Here is a 15,514-nt window from a genome sequence, read left to right on the forward strand (position 1 = left end):
ACAAGGAAAATGTCGGCAGATGATGGCACTTTGATTACTTGCGTCAAGAGGTGGAAGTACGTCTTCCTCTATGCGTTACAGTCGTAATTCAATGCAGGAAGGTGAGACTACGCGCTACAGTGAAACTGTCGTCCACAGATCGGCGCGGCGGCGGTCTTGGATGCGGCGGCGCGGGTGCCGGCGATATGAGCTCCTGCGGGCCGGCCTTTAGGACGCGCAACAGCCCCTCGCAGAAGACCTCCCTCCGCTGGGGCGACTCCTGCAGCGCCGCGGGCGCCGCACGCCTCTGAGGCGACACTCACCAGCCAACGACCACTAGCAGTCGCGCCACTGCCAGCCACACGGCGCCTCATTTCTTCTCTGCACCCACCACGTAACAAGGTAACTACACCAGCGTGTCTTGCTGAAACGCTTTCGTAACAGGAACGTAAATTGGTGTAACTGCATTTCTCTTCCCTTTATTTGATCAAAAAATTTAATAATAATAATGGTTTTGCAATAGGTTTAATGAACATAGAAATATTATTATTATTATTACAAGAAAGACAAGACATTCTGATAAAGAAAAAGAGGTGATCGGCATAATTGGTTTTCGTGGTCAGTCATTAATAGGATGATGCTAGATCATGCATCGGTAATAAAGATTTGTGTCGCCAATGATGGCATGCGTAAAATTCGTACAACAAATTGCAATCGGAATTCGTGACACGAAAAGATACTGAAGGCAGGTTCTGTGATTGATTATGCCAATCGGCGTATAGGTTGCTGCAAAGGCGGCAGATCAGTTGCATCACCAGAAGTATGTCAGAGAGTTTTAGTTCAAAGAGCATTCCCGAGTCAAATTTCCACGATGCCGACCAAGAATCCAATTTTTTCAGTTTTCCCCACCAAAAAATCTCATTTCCCTATTTCGAAAAATTAAATTCCAAATAAATACAATGGAAACAAAATCGATGAACAAAGTTGAGCTATTTAATAAATGTAGATAATTATAGCAAAGGAAATCTCAATTCAAAAGAAAAAATCAACATATTTGAAGTCTCATTTGCTTATATCGAAAAGCCACATTTCCATCTTCTCATTTAAAAAAAATTCAAATGTAATAAATTTTATGCTTTATAAATAAAAACCATCGAACCTCATTTGCCTATATTAAATAATCAAATTCTCATTTTTCATTAAAAAAATTTCAAATCTAATAAATTTTATTCTTTATAAATATGAACCAAAAAATCTCATTTGCCCATATTGATAAATCCAAATGTTCATTTTCTAATTTAAAAATTTCACATCTAATAAATTTTATTCTTTATAAATCAGGCCCTCAAAATCTAAACTCTCAAAGCTACATTATAATAGTAAAAGTTTTAATAAAAAATATAACTTCCTCATCTATAAATACAATGGGAAAAATGTTGAGAAAAGCTGAACTCTTTAAACACTTAGAAAATTATTGAAAAGGAAAGTATGGATTGAGTTTAAAAGATTTAGAAAATTAATCAAAGGAAAATGGAACTCAAATGTGGCTAGAGAAGATCTGTTTGAATTTATTAATTATTTTAATAGGAAAGATATATTAAGGAAATATAGAAGACAGAACTAAAATGTAACACTTTAAAAGAATTTTGATCGATTGCTAAAACAGAACAACTGAAGACTGTCCAGCTGAAGCGGGGGATTGGCTAACATCGCAGCCCTGGGAATTTTATGAGACAGCCATTCATCACCCTGTGTCACAGTGGGACAAGTGTCTCAACAGCCAGGGTCAATACTTCTAACATACAGATACTGGTTTCTGTAATTACGTCTCCAGCTCATTTCTTTTTGAATGTCCCTTATACCTTACTTTATTTTTCTTATTTTCGAAAGTAATCGAAATAATAATCACTTACTTGATTATTTTTTATTTGATCGTGTTGTATTACAAAATATCTATGTAAAAAACGGAAGAAATGAAGTTTTTTTTCTCAAGAACTTCTTAAAAGCTTAAGATTCTTTCAGAGATTTTATGAGAATAACTCAATTAAATAATGATGTAAATGTAAGTCTTTACAATTTTATTCAAAATTATCCAGTTGCTGCAATTAAGTTGATTAGAAGAATGAGTGTTTTAACTATTCAAAAAACAACAATAAGGTTATAAGTATTCTATAACGAGAATATAACAAATGATACTATTCCATATGTTATTAAGTATGCTAAAAAATGTAGCTAATGATTCCCAAAATAGAATGCTTACTGAAAATTTAATATTAATTCAATGAACGAAAAGTTAGAATTGTTTAAATATCTTTTAACTTGTTGTTTTCAGTTCCTTTTGAAATATTTTCCAAAATGAGATTTTTTTGGTGGGGGGGGGGGGCGGTGGGACTGAGAAATTGGATTCTTGGTCGGTATCCTGGAAATTTAACTTGGCAATGCTCTTTGAGCTAGAACTCTCTTAGACATACTACTATCACCTTACGAAGACTACCTGGTTCTCTCGTCTGACATTCTGGAACAGAAAAATATGAGTTAGAACAAGGTAGATATAATAACCATTTTCAAATAAGAACATTTCGAAGTTTAACGCATATGTCATGATAAAAGAAAAAGATACAAACACGCTCCTTTCGCAGCGTGTGTCTGTGCAGGAGGCTTTTTTTTTTTAAAAAAAAAGAACAGAGAAAAAAGAGAAAGAAAGAGAGAGAGAGAGAGAGAGAGAGAGACAAGATCCCTCGCTAAAGAAGCTACAGTCATTTGTTTGACAGATTATTTTTACAGAATTTGCTGCATCCCATCTGTGGAGCGGTCTATTGTCCAATTAATTTAGAAAAAAAGGGGTATCACAAAAGAGCAGTTACAAGTGTATTACAAGTTAAGAGTGCGGGGAACAACACAAACGTTGTGCTGACAGTTGTTATGCAAACAATGAATACTGTGAAACACTGCAAATGTGATTGCATGCTGAAAAGTAATGCCTCGGAATTTCTTATGTTAAAGTGCACAAAGATTTTTAAATAAAAGGAACATTATTAACATTGTAAAACTTTATTCTTCATGTCTTCATGTTTATTTCTCAACATAGATACCCTGGTGATGAATATATTTCTCCCAACGGGAGAGCAGTTCAGTGGTACCGCCACTGCAGAATGTTTGACTCTGTTGATGGAGCAAGAACCTCACTTCTCATTGCATCGTTTCATCATAATCGAAGTGAAGTCCTTGAAGACGTTCTTTAAAGTTTGGAAACAGGTGAAAATCGTATGGTGCTAAGATGGGACTGTATGGAGGATGACTGCTGACAGTTAACCCATGGCATTGGGTTGTTGCAGATGTCTCAGGGCTCGTTGTATGATCTGACGTTGTCAACCTGAAAGAGACGGTGCTCCACATGTTGACAGACTCTTCGAATTCGAATCTCTGTTACGTCACGTTGTTTCTGAAGCACCGACATAGTTACGTTACACACGCTACAATTCGGAGCTCTCTAGTGGCTGAGGGCTGCATGTATATAGACATAAAAGAATAAGGATGTATAATGATAATAACGCTTGTTTTATTTGAAAAGCCTTCGTAATTTTCGAGTAATCCTGGACAAGAATTTAAGCACGATCAATTCTGTCATGGAGGGACTGTTGGCACAATCCCACATAAATTAGCCCGCATCTCGTGGTCGTGCGGTAGCGTTCTCGCTTCCCACGCCCGGGTTCCCGGGTTCGATTCCCGGCGGGGTCAGGGATTTTCTCTGCCTCGTGATGGCTGGGTGTTGTGTGATGTCCTTAGGTTAGTTAGGTTTAAGTAGTTCTAAATTCTAGGGGACTGATGACCACAGCAGTTGAGTCCCATAGTGTTCAGAGCCATTTGAACCATTTGAACCACATAAATTATATACATTTCTTCAACAGTAAATTACCAACAAATAAAAAGGTGAATAACTAAAAAAGAATTCAAGTGATAGTGGTGGTGGCACACAATGAATGGTGTAGCCTCCAAAGAAACAGCCTGTATCTTGCTGATAATTGCCTTCACAGAATACATTAATACTTGTCGGATACAGGCAAAATCTAAAAAACACAAATACAATATTAAAACATTACAGAACGTACACTAGCAAATAATTCTTTAACATAAAGGAAACGTGCTTGAAACGTATGTTGTCAATCTTGGATTCAATGCGTTTAAAACCAGTAGCAAAACTTAATATTCACCATAAGGGTTACGGCCAGAAACGCCAAATAAAAATTTTAACAGAAAATACACTTTGTGATAAGGTAGAATTTAACTCTTGCAACTTGTGTAAACTCAATTTCGGCTCAGGATGACCACCTCACAGAGAACTAGCTGTAATCTTTCGTAACCCGGTTCAAGCATCATTACCCTATAAATTAAAAAAAAGTCGGAAGGTTTACAGCCCTAAAGTAAGTGGACCCCACAATAAGACCATTTAAAAGGTATTGTGTCAACAAAAACGTAATAAAATGTATATTGTTTAACTTATGTTCATTAATCAACAATTCTTAAACCAACAAAAGCCTTACGCCCCAGTTAAATTCAGCAACTTCAAAGCCCAGACACACCCAATCGTTCAGAGCACAAATGAGCCTCTTATCTTAATTCCAGTGAAAAAACTATTTGCATCCATATGTGACGCTGGCCATTCACGTAAGTGTTCCTTTGTTCTCCATCAGAATCCACAGTAGACGACTAATATGGGAAGTGGCTGACAACTCTGTCTGGTGTTTCTGGTCGCCGATGTGCAGCACCACTATTGAAAGACCTTATCCGGTAACCATTCACTAAGGCTGTCATGGTTTCTCCATTGCTAGTTCCACGACGTCAGAAAGAAAGGACACTACGCACCCAACTGCAAGGGCGCCACTGCACAACGTCCACAGGACTTCCACCAAACACCAGCTACTCGTCCAGCGCCACATACAGCACTGCCCGCAGGCGGGACCTAAGCGTCTTTGGCATGACGTGCTTGCTCCCCTGTTTTGCAGAGTCGCAACTCCGTGGTGGCCTAGCAAGACGGCAAGGTAGCACGGCCTCGAGCGCGCCCAAAGATCTTTGACAGTGGATCAGACAAAAAAATTCGGATGAGTTACTTTTCAGCACCTCCCTGTCAGTCCTATAAAAAAAATCACAATCACAGTCTGTATTGTTGTACTCCGATTGTCACGCTGATACTACGCAGCGTGAAAATGGCTGATGCTGCATCCTCAAAAAAATGGTTCAAATGGCTCTGAGCACTATGGGACTTAACTTCTAAGTTCATCAGTCCCCTAGAACTTAGAACTACTTAAACCTAACTAACCTAAGGACATCACACACATCCATGCCCGAGGCAGGATTCGAACCTACGACCGTAGCGGTCGCGTGGTTCCAGACTGTAGCGCCTAGAACCGCTCGGCCGGAGCTGCTTCCTCCTCCGTAGTGAAACACTCGTGTGGAACACAGTTAAAAAGTGCCGAGAAATAGATTGTTCTTAATGTTTTTCATAAATTTACAGAAAAAGTCGGCTTTGAAGTTTTTCGGGGGACTGTATGTGATACAGGTGAGATACAAATGCACACTGGATGTATAGGGCAATTGGTAACATAGTAAATACATAAAATGGTACAGTTTATGGATCGCTGGTTCAAGTCTCGCCTTAGTCATCATTTATTTTCGTTCGATTTGTAATACCTACATGTCGTTAATTGTATAATTCATCGTCATTTTTGTGACTAATGCACGTCTTCTTGTTTCTAATTACATGTTCACGTGAAATTCCTGTTTTCATTTCAAATATAAATTCTCAATCATCGATATTTTATGAAAAATTGTTAATAAAGGTTGCTTAAATTAAGAAAACATAAAAACTTAATTTTAAGAAAAAAAGTGATAAACCAAATACTCTTTATTTAGACTATGTCCATCATTTTACACTACCGATATAGTTTCACACGAACCAGAGTGATAAATGTCGTAGAAACATGAGAGAGAATCTTTTCATAGCATCGAGCACACCATAAAAATGCTGCATTTTTACGTTTGCCACTGTGCCACTACAATATAAACCCAACAGAACTGATCTGGAGCTAAGTAAAGGGATTTTTTGCGAGAAATAACACGATTGTAAAGCTGCCGGGGTACTGTAACTAATGCACACAGCTTTTTCACATGTCACTGCCGAACGCTGGTGGGGTATAGAACGGCACGTCATAGAAGAAAAGGAGAAAATGCGGTGCCTGGGTGCTTCGTGGATTCTGTTGTTGATTGATTTGTGACCAGCGCAGCAGATGGCAGTTCCGGAAGTGAAATGTATTTCTCGGATTCGGATAAGGAAGGAACTAAGAGATTACCAGACGACTGACTGTAAATGAAACTTTCAGTGGCTTCAGTATTAAAAAATTCGGTGGAATCCCTGCAGCATGCTTTTGCATCACATATAGATCGCTCTGAAAACTTACCCTGTGTTTAAGTTACGAATTTTCATCACTCTTGTGGTAGGTGAGAACGAGAACGAGAGCATTTTATGCTTTCCGTCTGGTCACCTGCGAATACTCCGGTAGTGCTGGGGTTTTGCCGAATATTATTTCATTCGCTTGAAAAATTAGATGACATTCGAAGCTACATTTTCTTTTCTCGGAGCTTTTTACGTCTTAACTGCAACTGCTCACATCATTGCATGCGCCGCTAAAGTTGTTGTCATCCATTATCGCTCAGTCTATGTGCATGTAACGAAGCACAAAACGTATCCTTATGATCGTACTGGACTGTACTGGACACGGCTTGGCTTCCGCTACACATGAAACTATATCCAATGAGATTCAAGCAAACGTGGAAGAATACATGTTGTAAGGTTTGCCGAAAAGAGTACAAGTCCGCCGTACTGATACGAGAAATCCAGTGAGAGTCAAGTATCAGACATAGTCCAAGCACACAGTACAAACTGTCAACAACTGGGCAGCGAGGGCGAATCGCACCCCGGCGGGAACAGTGACACAACTGAAAAAAGGAATACTTGAGAAAATTATATTGAAATAGTATCAGTTTTCTTTAAATTTCTAGCAAATGTTGTTCGCAGTAAATTCCATAAAATTTTTCTTCCGCGTTGGGGCACTTCACACCTATCGTTCAACGACAAACTAATAATGCTGTTTTCCGTAGACTGAGTACGACACTGCCTTGTCGCCGTGCAGGCAGCTTCATCCCGCGTCGGAGACCACGGGGGTCGCATGACGTGACGTGACGAGGCGGAGGAGGGCGAATACGAAAAGAACGGAAACACCAACGTCTTGGAAATGGCTTGGTTGTCAGTGGCTGGTTGTCAGATACAGCGATACAAGCTCCGGTCGTCATGCAGTCCCGATATTTGTTTCTTCCTGTCACGAAAAGTTCCTTTCATCATGGAACATGATGCCTTTCATCATGGAAAGGCATCATGTAATGAAAACTTGTCAGCTTGCCTAGTTTTCATGTTTCTGATTTAAGACGTAGATCCGGCAATAACTGGGTTCAAATGGTTCAAATGGCTCTGAGCACTATGGGATTTAACTTCTGAGGTCATCAGTCCCCTAGAACTTGGAACTACTTAAACCTAACTAACCTAAGGACATCACACACATCCATGGCCGAGGCAGGATTCGAACCTGCGACCGTAGCGGTCGCGGGGTTCCAGACTGTAGCGCCTAGAACCGCTCGGCCACCCTGGCCGGCCAATAACTGGCCTTATTAGTCGATTCTCAGGTCGGAGGGAGGCGAGGAAATAGGTTTAATGCATCCCACTAACACCATCGGCGCCAAAGAGCTTTTACCGTAATGACAGAATTGTTTCGGCATGTGCCACCTAGGTCTTTAGCACCAAAACTGAAGTTTTCTCAGTCAAATAAGATTAAAATTACTAAACTCATTAAAAATAACTCAAGAATAAAAATTAAATCTCGTATCCACGTGGCTGGCTGATCGCTGAACTGAAAGTAGTTGAAAGAGCACTGCTGTGTTCATACCAAGTTTTGAGTTCCCTTTTTACTTTTTATGTTTCAGAACACAGGACGCTCGTTTGGTGATGACACTGATTGTAAATACACATTATACTTTATGACCGTCGTATTTTGGGAAGGAACGGTGATGGTAGCTAAGGAGTATGAAACGTATTTGAGACTGTCCAATCGTTCACGAATGTGTGATGCAAAATGGGGCATATCTCTCACTTCAATAAGAGCTGGTTATAGGAACATGATTTATTGTTGGAAATAAATCAAGTAATTGCCGTATACTGGCTTACGAAGGTTACCTGTGTATAAAGTGTTGACGTTATACAAGATTCGCCAGGATAACATACACGAGAAAAGAAAGACAACATGCAGTGGTCGGCCTGAGAGTTAACGTGACGCAAGAAACGGTTGAATTCAATCAATCTGTTATATGAATTAGGGTATACTTTCCCGACGTAGCGTGTAAGATATTGAGATATTGTATAACATCACAGAACTGTTTCCTGTTTAATTGTGTTGTCATGATCCGTTAAGCAATGACGTAAAATTCAGCTACTGTTTCAATCAGCCAATCTTTCCGATCTCATTCGAAAGCTATAAGAAAAGAACTGAACATCAACAAAAATATGAGAATCACCAAAAACACAAACACTACCATGGATCGTGGACCAACGATGATTGGAAGGTAAAAATGTAATACTTAAGCGGATCTTCAGCCTTGTATCAACCACGAGATACGAATTATATGTGTCCGCAGCTCGTGGTCGTGCGGTAGCGTTCTCGCTTCCCACGCCCGGGTTCCCGGGTTCGATTCCCGGCGGGGTCAGGGGTTTTCTCTGCCTCGTGATGACTGGGTGTTGTGTGATGTCCTTAGGTTAGTTAGGTTTAAGTAGTTCTAAGTTCTAGGGGACTGATGACCATAGATGTTAAGTCCCATGGTGCTCAGAGCCATTTTTCGAATTATGTGTATCAAATGCAGAAAGTCCTTTTACGTTCCAATGACAACATTTTACTGTGAAACATGGAGCTATGGAGACGGCAATGTAGGCTATTGTCTCATGCTACTCAATTATTCAAAGTCTTCATTAGTATTTCATTATCGCGTTTGTGAGCTGTCCTCTTCCTCACTGAGTTGTAATTATTCCTTTCCAATTAGTATTATTTGATGATCGGTTGGATTCACTTCATTAACTTCTATGAGTATTCGAATCCTGAGGACATCCCCTACTAACAAATTATTGTTTATTGACCTTCCTGCTATGTCAACAGTTCCTCCGACCAATTACTCAGGGCTGATCACATTTACGTAGTCCTCTATAACGACTACTGCACTGGCGCAATTTCAAAAACAAACAAGCGTAAAAAGTATTGTTGAGTCAATGTACGCTTTACAAGCGGCTAACAGTCAAATTGCGTGCTGTGGAGCATCGTCTCAGTTGTGCGACTGAATTCGTGATTAACTGCCGGAAAGGTCACAGTTAGTTATTGCTGTGTCGTCCGAACAATACATAGCCAGGGAAAAAGCACCACAATATCAAAGATGCGAGTTGGTGCCAGTGCAATAGAGACTCGCCATTTGCGCGAGTTCCACCAGCGCCACGGGCGCCGCTGAGGATGAAGATGTCGACTTCGCCTCGGCCAATACCCAATCGGACCGGACGACAACAAACAGAAGTCGACTCGGAATATAGGCGAACAACTCTCGCCCACTTGGTTATAGATCATTGTCCAAGGCTGACTTAGACAGGGAACGTCGTTTAGTGAACTCTCAGAAGTGAAGAGACAGTTGTAAAATTGCATTTGCTATGTAGTGTGAAATTTACCTACTATTATTTGCAGTTAGCCATTGAAGGCTTTTTTGTTTTATATTGCAAGCAGTGTTGTAGACTTAACAATTCAACAAATCATAAAGGTAAGTAAACATTGTAACTCATTTGTGAGACTTTGTTGCAGTAATGCAGATCCTTCGTTCTCCTGTCCTTTTACCTGACCCTGGGGCATAGCTGTGTAATGGTGGCAGGGAGAAATTGTCTTAGCGGTATACTGCAGCGTAATCCGTTTCACGAACTCACTAACTCGCCCTACCGTAACAGTGGCAACGCGACCTCCACAGCAATAGCGACGAGGCCTTTACAAAACTGGCGCGACGAGACTTTACAAAAGTGGCAAAGAGGGTTTACAAAATTTATAACTGCCGGGAAAACATTGAGTTAAATTGAAGTGATAGCTGGCTTTCACCGAGGAATTTTGATAAGCCCTCTGCTGTTCCTAGTCCATGTAAACGATTTAGGACACGATCTGAGCAGCCGTCTTAGATTGTTTGCGGATGATACTGTCATTTACCGATTTACCGTGTAGTACAGTCATCAGAAGACCAAAATCAATTGAAAAATGATTTAGACAGGATATCTGTGTGTTGTAAAAAGTGGCAGTTGACCGTAAATAATGAAAAGTGTGAGGTCATCCACATGAGTAATAAAATGAATTCAGTAAATTTCGGTTGCACAATAAATCACGCAAATCTAAAGGCTATCAGCGCAACTAAAAATTTAGGAATTACGATTACGAACAACTTAAAGTGAAACGATTTCATAGATAATGTTATGGGGATGGGAAATCAGAGACTACGTTTTACTGGCAAAACATTTAGAAGATGCTCCTGGTCTCCTAGAGAGACTGGCTATACCACGCTTGTCCGTCCTCTGCTAGAGTACTACTGTGCAGTGTGGCCTCCTTACCAGATCGGATTGACGGGCGACATCGAAAAAGTTCAAAGAAGAACAGCTTCTTTTTTATTATTGTGAAATAAGGGGAGAGAGTGCCACGAATATGATACGCATAATGGGGTGGCGATCATTAAAGCAAAAGCGTCTGTCGTTGCGGCAGGATATTTTCACGAAATCTCCAACGTTCCCCTCCGAATGCGAAAGTATTTTGTTGACACCCACCTACATAGGGAGAAACGAGCGCTGTAATAAAACGAGAGAAGTCATAGCTCACACGCTCACACGGAAAGATTTACTCTTCGTTTTTCACGTGCGCTGTTAGAGAGTGGAACGGTAGAAAAAGAGTGTGGAAGTGGCTCGATGAATCCTCTGCCATGCACCTAAGTGTGAGCTGTAGAGTAGTCATGTAGATGTAATCATGTAGACCTAAATTGTACCAGCATGACAAAGCACCCTGTCGTAAAGTAGCACCTGTGAGGCGATGTTTTGTGTACAATAACCTTGCTGAAACGGACTGGCCCGCTCAGAGTCCCGACATGAACACAAAGGAAATACCTTTGGATGAGTTAGAACATAGACTTCTCTGGAAACCTCAGCTTCCAACATCGTTACTTTTCCTGGATTTTTGGCTCTGGAGGAAGAATGGGCTGCCATTCCTCCGCGGGCAGTCACCTTATTCAAAGTGTCTCCAGCGGAATTCATCCCGTCATAAAGATGAAGAGAGCACCGGTGGTCTAGGGGTAGCGTCTTTGATTAGTAATTGAAAAGTCCTCGGTCCGGGGTTCAAAGCCCACCACGCTCTAAATATTGAATAAAAGTCATCAGCAATGGCGGCCGAAGACTTGCTGCGGAAAAAGTCACCCTCAACCAGAAAACGGCCTTTTCAAAGAGGGAGGAGGAGCGGAGTTCAAGGCACTCTCTTTCCTTCGGGATGGGAAACTGTCCCTGAAGGCGGAAGAATCAGCAATGATCAACAGCATGAGGATGCAGAAGTCATATAATTTGCATCCACAGGATATGTGGCCTGTAACTTTTCTGTTGGCAAAACATTCCGGACTAGCGCCCCGTTTGTATCTCTGGGAGGGGACTGTCAGAGGGAGGTGCCCATTTGAAAATGACTGAATAACCAACGAAAGGCTAACGCTCTACTAGTCGTGGCATGGAATATCACAAGTTTGAACGTGGTAGGGAAGGTATAAAATGTGAAAAGTGAAATTCTAAGGCTCAGTCCACATATAATGGGCGTCAGTGAAGTGAAATGTACAAGAAAGACAAGGATTCGGGTAAGTTAAATATCTGGTAATATCAAAGGAGCAGAAAATGGTATAATGGGAGTAGGATTCGTTATGAGTAGGAACCGGGACAGAGAAAAAGTTACTGTGAACAGTTTAGTGATAGTGATGTTGTTATCAGAATCGGCAGCAAAACAACACTGGCAAATACAGACCAGGTGTACATGCCGACGCTACAAGCAGAAGATGAAGAGATAGAGATAGTGTATGAGGATATTGAAAGTGTAATTCAGTATTTAAAGGGAGATGAAAATCTAATAGTCGTAGGAGGTTGGAAGGCTGTTGTAGGGGAAGGAAAAAACTAGTTAGGTACTGCAATAAATTTCAAATAGCAATAGCGAATACTATATTCAAGGATCGGAAGAGGAAAAGGTATACTCGAAAAGGCCGGAAGATAAGGGCAGTTTTCAGTTAGATTACATCAAGACCAGGCAGTGATTTCGAGATCAGATACTGGGTTGTAAGGCGTACCCAGGAGAAGATGTATAATAGCATCAAAACTGAGTAGTGCTGAAAAATAAGCTGAAATTTAACAGACTGTTCAGAAAAAAATCTGTGCTCAAAGAAGTCGAATGCGGAAGTACTAAGGAATGAAGAAGTAAGCTTGAAGTTCTGTGTGGCTATAGATACTACCGTAAGAAATAGCTCACTAGGTAGTTCAGTTGAAGAGGGATGGACATCTCTAAGAAGGGTAATCACAGAAGGCGGAAAGAAAAACAAAGGTACTAAGAACGTAAGACGAAGAAACCATGGGTAACAGAAGCAATACTTCAGTTTATCGATAAAAGAGGGAGGTATAAAAGTATGAAATTCAGGAATACAGAAAGACAGATGCTTAGGAATGAAATGAATAGGAATTGCACGAAAGTTAAGGCGAAAAATCTGAAGAAACCGAAAAAGAAATGTTTGTCGGGTGGACTGGCTCAGCATACGGAAAACTCAAAACAACCTTTGGTAAAATCAAACGCAAGAGTGAGAACGTTAAGAGTGAAATGGGAATTTCAATGTTAAATGCAGGAGAACAAATCGGAGAGGTGAAAGAGTACACTGAAGGCCTCTATGAAGCGGGAGATTTGTCTGATATGATCGAAGAGGAAACAGGATTCTTTATAGAGGAGATAGGAGTTTCAGTATTAGAATCAGAATTTAAAAGAGCTTTCAGAGATTTGATATCGAATAAGGTCGAAGGAACAGCTAACATTCAACCAGATTTCAAAAAAAAAAAAAAAAAAAAAAAAAAAAAAAAAATTGGAGGAAGTGCCATCAAACAAATATTCACGTTGGTGTGTATGATGTATGAAACTGGAGATATTCCATCTGACTTTCGGAAAAACATCGTCCACACAATTTCGAAGATTACAACAGCCTACAAGTGCGACAATTGCCGCACAATCAACTTAACCGCTGATGCACCCAAGTTTCTAGCCAGAATATACACAGAAGAATGGAAAAGAATGTTGAGGATGTATTAGATAAACAGTTTGGCTTTAGAAGGGGTAAAGGCACCAGACAGACAGTTCTGACGTTGCGACTGCTAATGAAAAGAAGACTGAAGAAGGATCAAGACATGTTTATAGGAATTGTGGACCTGGAAAAAGCGTTCGATAATGTTAAGTGGTTCAGTATGTTCGAAACTCTGAGAAAATAGGGGTCCGCTGTAGGGAAAGACGGGTAATACACAACATGTACAAGAGCCAACAGCGAACAATAACAGTGGAAGATCATGAACGAAGAGCTCTTGTAAGATAGGCGTGTAGTCTTTTGCCCCTAATGTTTAATCTCTACATCAAAGAAGCAATTGTGGAAATAAATGCAGAAGAGAACCGAAGAATTTGGAATGTGGTGCTAATAAGAAAGTTGAAAAGTAGGTGGATTGATAAGGTAAGGAATGAGGAGATTCTCTGCAGAATCGGCGAGGAAACGAATACATGGAAATCACTGATACGAAGAAGGGAGAGAATGGTATGTCATCTGTTAAGACATCGAGGGGTGACTTCCACGGAACTAGAGGGAGCTATAGAGAGTAAAACCTGTAAGAAAACAGAGATTGGAATACATCCAGCAAATAATCAAGAACGTATGTTGAAAGTAGTACTCTGTGATGAAGAGATTGGTACAGAACGGAATTAATGGCGGACCGCAGCAAACCAGTCAGAAGGCTGATGACTCACAAAAAAGGCGAATACGCATTAGTAGTGTCCCGTAATAGATGTATGGATACTTTTGATCCGATAGTGCCTTTTTCATAGTTATTATCTGCAGAAAATATCCTTTACGGACAAATAAAAAAGAGGTGAAGGCGATGTTCATTAACTGAAAAGAATACAATAATGTGGTTAACATAAAAATTTCGAATGATAGAGTTGCAGAAGAAGTGAAAGAACTCTGTCTAGTTGGCATCATGAGATGCCCGAACCAGTGAACAGATCAGAAGTCTCTTTGTGAAAGCGAAGAGAACTTTCAACCATAAATTAGCGCTGCTGGTGCCAAATATCGATATGCACCTAAAACCACTCCGTCTACAGGCCACAAGTGGCCCATCGGGACCATCCGACCGCCGTGTCATCCTCAGAGGAGGATGTGGGTAGGAGGGGCATGAGGTCAGCACACCGCTCTCCCGGTCGTTATGATGGTATTCTTGACCGAAGCCGCTACTATGCGGTCGAGTAGCTCCTCAATTGGCATCTCGAGGCTGAGTGCACCCTGAAAAATGGCAACAGCGCATGGCGGCCTGGATGATCACCCATCCAAGTGCCGACCACGCCCGAAGCGCTTAACTTCAGTGATCTCACGGGAACCGGTGTATCCACTGCGGCAAGGCCGTTGCCATCGATATGCACCTGACGAACAAAATGGGAAGTGAACGCTATCGGTAATTTGGCCTCAGAATAGGGAATATCTTGCAATATTCCCGGTTCCATCATCGCTGACGGAACGAAGTTATGCAGTATCTCTCTGCATGCATTTGATAGTGGACTGATAGTGGACTAAAAAATGGAAATATAGTATGGTGCCCTTACCCGGAGATCCCAAGTTGAATTGCCCAATAGGCACAGCTGTCCTTTTCCACGTGGTGTGAGGGAGTTGTGGCTGATTGTGTCTGCTGAGCTTAAGTGACCGCGGTGAATGTGTGTATGGTGTGCCAATATTAACCAGAGCTTCCAATGCAATATGTACCACTAATAAAATAACTATGTGTTGACAGAAGGCAGTGGTAGGAGTCTGTGTTTCCACCGGGTGTTGATGCGATCGATAACCAGGAATGAAACGAAACACTCACTTGCACACTGTATCGTCGTCGTCTTCGTTTAGTAGTGAGAAGGGCCGTAGTGATGACTGCGTTGTGAGCAGCAGTGGTAGCCGCTCCGACGTATACGTCAGAATTGTTACTATATTTTTAAATCACTGTTGATCCTCAAAACTATGCCTTCAGCGGGCTGTTAACTATTTATTAACATTAAATATTTGTAGATGCTACAGGTCTGTTTCGGCTTTTAAACTAGTCTACCTCTATTCTTCAATCGCTGGGTACGGC

At 40.9% G+C, this 15,514-nt stretch overlaps 1 protein-coding gene across 1 annotated transcript in view; it reads left to right on the forward strand.

Moving 5' to 3' along the window:
- Positions 1-15,514, forward strand: part of LOC126259850 (high-affinity choline transporter 1) — a 357,917-nt gene that overhangs the window by 101,392 nt on the left and 241,011 nt on the right. Inside the window, exon 2 of the mRNA XM_049956909.1 lies at positions 139-381. The gene's annotated coding sequence lies outside the window, so the exon portion shown is untranslated. The remainder of the gene's footprint in view (positions 1-138; positions 382-15,514) is intronic.

Source organism: Schistocerca nitens, chromosome 1 (genome assembly GCF_023898315.1).
Source record: "Schistocerca nitens isolate TAMUIC-IGC-003100 chromosome 1, iqSchNite1.1, whole genome shotgun sequence".
NCBI lineage: Eukaryota > Metazoa > Arthropoda > Insecta > Orthoptera > Acrididae > Schistocerca > Schistocerca nitens.